Raw genomic sequence first — 6232 nt, 5'->3', positions numbered from 1 at the left:
CCGGCTGTCCCCAAATATCTTGGAATGAATGAGCTAAAGCTGAGTCCATTTTGTACCATATCACCTAGAAAATGGTCAGTTTCATCAAGATTTTTGAATTTGTTGATGTAAACGTGTCTTTAACTTTTTAAAATGCCTTTGGTGTCTTTATTTCCTTTCGTCTTTCCTACAGCTGTTGGCAATTTTGTTTTCTCTACTTATTTATTTTCTATTTACCTTGATCAAATTTGATGTTCTCAAAGCTCAGCTTGGGCTTTACTGAGCAAGCCCACTTTTTCATTTTCTATTTTGTTAGTTTCTGTTTCGTCTTTTCCTCCACTTTGCTCTTCCTTATTCTAGCCTAATTGTTTTGTTTTTAATATTTCTTGTTCTAGAATAGAAGCCTCTCCATTGCCCTCAGAGCTCCCCTTTGGTGACTTTGTGGGGCTTCATTTCCAAACAGCTGTGATCTAAGTTTTCATTTCTAATAATGAAATGAAGGAAATAACCAGAGAGTTATTTAGAAAGGTACGTTTTTAACGTCAAGGGCACCGTCTCCCCCAACGGAGCCGCTGCACGTGGGCCCCAGCCCGCCTGTCTGCAAACACGGAGGTGGGCGCGGAGGGGCAGTGGGCTCCAGGCCAGCTCTTGGGGACGGAGGGGGCCGGCCTCTCTCCCCTCCACTGGGCTGGACCCCACACAGGGCGATGACCCACCTCCCCTGCCGGCCTGCCCACGCTCAGAGCCTACCCGCAGGGGAAACGCACCCTCCTCTGGGTGTGGCAGGGGCTGGCTGCATGCCTGGTGAGGGTCACGGTCGTCACCCCCCTGGGGGGGTGCACACACTCGAATTCCACCTCCCGCAGCCGATGCCTGGACGCAGTTCTCCCTGTGGCGTGTCCTTCCACGGCTTGCGAATGGGATGAAGACGAACGACTTCCGTGGCCAAGGCCCCCCTTCCTGCACCCTGTAACGTGGGTGCGTGGCCGTTTGCCTGTTTACCCACCCGTCAGGACAAGCAGAACTCGGGACCCGCCGCCTTGCTGCTCCTGAGGCTTCAGGGTCCGCCGGAGGCCGGCGTGGCCGTGTGGTTTTCCTGGAGGATGATGTCGGCCACCTTTCTGCATGGAGAAGGGGCAAGTGCCGGCATGGCGGGGAGCGCGGGGCCACGGAAGGAGCCGAGGAGTCTTTTCTGGTGACTCAGGGTTCCCAGGAAGCCCCCGGGACTTGGGGCTGACCCTGGGAGAAGCAGAATCCGTCAGTGCCTGGAGACCCACGGTGGGGCCCGGCTCGGGGAGTCGCCTGCCGAACGCAGCTGAGTCAGATCGGGAACTTTCAAATCCTGAGCGAAAGCCCACAGCGCTGCTTCCTGCCGGGCAGAGAAGCAGCAGCTTTGCTGTCGGGTGCAGCCCTTCCCGGCGACCCGAGTCTGAGGGGCAGCGGCTGGAACCCCTGCGGGCCGGACGGAGACGCAGGTGCCACATTTCACTGGGCCGCGGCAGCGCGCGGAGCCACCTGTGAGCGGATAGCGTGTGTGCCGAGTGGCTCGGCTGCGTGACGAGACACAGGCTGGGCGGTTTAACGACGGCAGCACACACCGTCTCGCAGTCCCGGGGGCCGGACGTCGGGGACTGAGGCGTCTCAGGGTCGGTGCCTCCTGCGGCCTCTCTCCTGGGCTTACAGACGCCCCCCACCTCCGTGTCCTCCCACGGCCGTCCTCTGTGGTGTCTGTGTCCTAATCTCCTCCTCTCGGGGGGGACACCTGCCCTCTGGACCAGGGCCCACCTGGTGACCTTGCTGTAACTCAGTGACCTCTTACAGGCCGATCTCCAAACACAGCCACACCCTGAGGTCCTGGAGGTCAGGGTGCAGCACGTGGATTTGTTGCCGTCCATAATCTTGCTTCCCTGGTGCAGAAGCAGCGAGGCTGTGAGCTCTGGAAGCCCAAGTGCCAGAACTAAGACTAGGCAGGACTAGTTCTGAGCTAGGACTGGGTAGGCCTTTGGTGGCTCCCGCAGGGACAGCTTCCCCGACATCCTCGAGCTGTGGCCATGCGGTGAGGTGCTTTGGTACGTGGCAGGTGCTGAAAGCCACCGTGGCTGTGAGGCAGGCAGGCTGTATTGGGTGCCCGAAAGGAACATCTTTGCCCTGGAGTGGACGTGGGGAGGGAGGGAGCAGGTTGCAGCTTTCTGAAACTGCTGGAACCGAGCCCACGAGCTTGGCGTGTCCCGAAGGCCCCCTGCCCAGAGAGGGCCGCTGGTCTGCGCCAGGCTAGATGCACCGCTGCCCTGTGCCTGCCTCTGCTGGGCCGCCGGGCTTCCCTCGGGATTGCCGCTGGAGCCAGGCCTTGGCCACGGTTTGCAGATGTCTCCTGGACCAGGCGGCTCATGCCACGGCTCCCACCAGCTGCTGGCCCTGGTCTGGCCCTCGTGGCGGCGACAACGCACATCCCTCGACCAGGAGGCAGCTCGGTCTTCTCTGGAACAGGCTCCGTCCCGCACACAGAGCCTGCTGCGGTCGCGGTTGGTGTTCCGTGGGGCTCTCGTCACTGGCTCCCCTCCCGCAGCGGACGTCGGCCCTGCTTCAGTGACTGCCTCAGACGAGGCGTCCGTGTTGAAACACGGGCATTGCAAGGACTGGATTTTGCCCCCAGAACAGCTGGTGAACAGTGAAGTGCCTTTGCTCCTTTCGTGGCACCAGACGTCGCACAAGTGCTGTGACGAGATCAAACAGTGGAGGTCAATGTTGCCGAGCTGGGGCGGCCTGTGTGGATGGCCCTGTCCCCGCAGCCCCGGGCGAGGGAGCCCCGGCCTGTCCCACCAGGGAGCCCGCCTGCCCCGCGGGGGTGCCGCTGGGCTGTGTCTGAGCAAGACGTCTCTAGTTGTGTCTCGTTCCTCGTTTTGGTTTTTTTGTTGTGGTGAAATACACGGAATATAAAATTTCTATCTTAGCGATTTTTAAGTGCGTAGTTCCACAGTGCTGAGAACATTCACGTTGCTGCAACCGTAACCACCGTCCGTCTCTGGAACTTTCCCGTCTTCCCAAACCGAAGCCCTGTCCCAGGAAACACTAACTCCCGCCCCCTCCCCAGGCCCTGGCCCCATCCACTTTCTGTCTCTGGGACTCTGGGACTCGGGGCCTCGTGCCAGTGGGGTCAGACAGGGTGTGATCTCATGGGTGGGGGAGAGAGTGGAATGGCGGTTACCGAGGCTGGGAGGGCGCGTGATTGGGGCGGGGGGTGATGAGAGGTCGGTTAACCGGCATAAACATACAGTTAGACAGGAGGAATAGGGTCCAGTGTTTGGGGTGACCACAGCCAGCAGGCAGGAGAGAACCTGAGTTATTCTCGGCACGTAAACAGGATAGACACTCAAGATGATGGACACTCCAAATACCCTGACCTGGTCATTACAAGGCTGTGCATGTAACAAAATGTCACATGTACCCCACAGCTGTGTGGAATATGTATCAATGAAAAATGAAAACGACAGTGGATGCTGAGGGGCAAAGCGTGAACTGGTTTTTTGCATTTGCTCCCCTGGCCCCACATCCACCCTCCAGCTGTGCCCGATTGCAAAATCTCGACCCCCATTTCCCTCCCATAAAGAGCGGGTCCATTTCCTCACCCCTTGGATCTGGGCTGGCCAGGGACCTGCCCTGGCCACAAAACATTAGCAGGTGAGACAGGAGTGGACACGCTGGGGCTCGGTCTCCTGCTGCTTTTGGAACCCTGGTGCCATCTGAGGAGACTTGGGCGTGGCTACCGCGTCACGGGAGACACGTGGCCCACTGACCCCACGGCCACAGGCCAGGGCCAGGCATGAGAGTGAGGCTCTCTGGGAGCCGCCAGACTCTGGTTAATCTACCAAACTGATGGAAGACATATGTGTGAGGCCATCAGGCACGCACTCAACCCAAACCAGACCAGAACTGCCCAGAACTGCGATCTCACAAATGCTTGTTGTTGTAAAGCACCACATTTCGGGGCGGCCAGCCACACAGAAGAGACGACGGATGCACCACAGTTCGCGATCCTGGCCCGTGCGTGGGCGGGAGGCCGCCTCCTGCAGACCAGCCACCTGGGCCCCTTCTCCGTGTCCTTGCTGGGATCGGCCAATACGAGGCACTGGCAGGCCATCGGAGGTGGCAGGGGAGACCGGGATGTTCCCGTGTCTCCTTCCCTGGCTTGCCAGGTCTGCAGGTTGGCAGCGGCCGTGTTCCTGCCGAAGGCTCCTGCCAGGCGCCCGCCTCTCCCTGGGCTGTCCTCGCGTTGCTCTCAGGCCGAAGGGTGGCCTTGCCTGCTGTGTCCGTCCTCAGACGCTTTACCAGGCCAGTTGTCCCGTTAGTCCTGCCGTACCCTTGCAAATAACCATTTATTAAGACATCTGTAGCAAGGGTGACATTTAACATGTCACACCCTGAATAACACAACTCACAATTGAGATTTGAGTCCCCATTTCTGGTCATTTGTCCACAGAGTCTTTCGGGTGTTCCCTGCAGGCCATGACATCATTTAAACAGTTTCTTCCTTTGGCTAGTATTTTGCTATTTCTTCTTGCAAATTTGTAAGGCCTAAATTTAGACTAACCCTGCTGTACACGTAGAAAATGTCTTCTCTTTGTCATTAACTTTTGATTGAGATAAAATTTACATACACCAAAAACGCAGATCCCACGGAAGGAGTCCAGTGAATTTTTTGAAGCTCACACATTAGTATAACCCCTCCCTCCATCAAGACGTATGATCTTCCCAGCACCCCAGAGTCCCCTCCTGGTCCCCTAGTCCAGCTGCCCTCCCTTCCCCCAACACACAGACGATGGCTGTTCCGATCTGTGTCACCGCATCATTTTGACAGATATTTCAGTTGGCACAGAATTCTAGATTTTTCTTTCAGCACTTTAAAGATGTCACCTTTGTCGCATGGCTTGCGTCATTTCCAACCCGAAGGCTGTTGTTCTAGTCTATTCTTCCGCGTGTAACGTGCCTTTTCCTCCGGCCGCATCGGGGATTTTCTCTTTGGCCACCGGAGGCCCGAACACGACGAGACCACGTGCTCTGGTTCCGCGGTGTCGCTGCCTCTTCCGCCTGCGGGTGGCGCCGTCATTCACTGGGGCAGTTCCCACCATCATTTCTGCAAATATCCCGCCGCATTCTCTGCTTTTCTTCCGGAATTCCAGGAACGGGTAACTCAGTAGACGCGCCGCAGCGCGCGCCGTCCGGGTTCCCTGGGAAGGCGGCCGGGGCTCCCGTCCGGGCGCAGCCTGGGGCACAGCGTCCCGTGGGTGAGGACTTGGGGCATCTCGCTCCTCCAGAGGCGGCGGCGGGAGGCCCCGCGAGCACGTCCGGGCAGGATGGGGTCCTCCGTGGCGACAGCCCGTCCCCTCGCCGTGCTCTGTCGTGCAGAAGCAAGGCGCGCCCCGTGCACCCCGGAGGAGACCGTGCGAGGACGTGAGCGGGGTGGGGGGCGCGGATCCGCCCTGAGACCTGCCCCGCGCGTGCAGGAGGCCGCTCGGGCCGCAGGTCCCGCGGGACAGCTCTCGGGGCCAGCCCACGCAGGGGGCCCGAGGCGCCCGCACCGCGCTCGCCGCGCGTGGACGGAGACGGTGCCGGGACTGAGCCAGAGGAGAGACCGGAGCCCCGACCCCAAGACGTGGCCTTCGAGACCCTGCGAAGAAAGCGTGTCTAGCGGGAGTGGCCGTCAGTTCTGGGGCAGCGGACGGGGATGAGGGCAGAGGACGACCTGAGAACCCACCGCCCCCAGCTTCTTCACGGAGGGGGGGTGGGGGACAGGTGTCGGGGGAGGGGAGAGGAGCAGACGGGGTGGAGCTGGCGGGAAGGGAGGGGACAAGGGGCAGGTGGAGGGGAGGGAAGGAAGGGAGGGGCCGGGGGGCAGGTGGAGGGGAGGGGAGGGGGGAGAGTCCAGCCCGCATGCTTCGCCCCTGCACCCTGACTGCTATATTAACAACGTGAACACAGACGCGCTGCCGCCGGAGGATTCGTGGGGGACAAAGAGGCTGACTCGCGCCTCCCCGCCTCTCGGAGCGGAGCCCACGGCCCAGCCGGGACCGTCCCCACAGCGCAGGCGCAGGGCGACTGAGCTTGGGCATGCGCAGACGCCCATGGCGGGAGCCATTTCGCGGGGCCGTCGGGCTCCTGTAGGGAGCGACTGCGCAGGCGTCCTCTGGGAGGCGGGTCCCCGCCCGGGCCGGCGGCACGCGTGCGCGAGGGAACCGGAAGGGGCGGTGCCGGGCGT

This window comes from Lemur catta, chromosome 7 (assembly GCF_020740605.2).
Source record: "Lemur catta isolate mLemCat1 chromosome 7, mLemCat1.pri, whole genome shotgun sequence".
NCBI lineage: Eukaryota > Metazoa > Chordata > Mammalia > Primates > Lemuridae > Lemur > Lemur catta.
Note: the sequence above shows the minus strand (reverse complement) of the source record.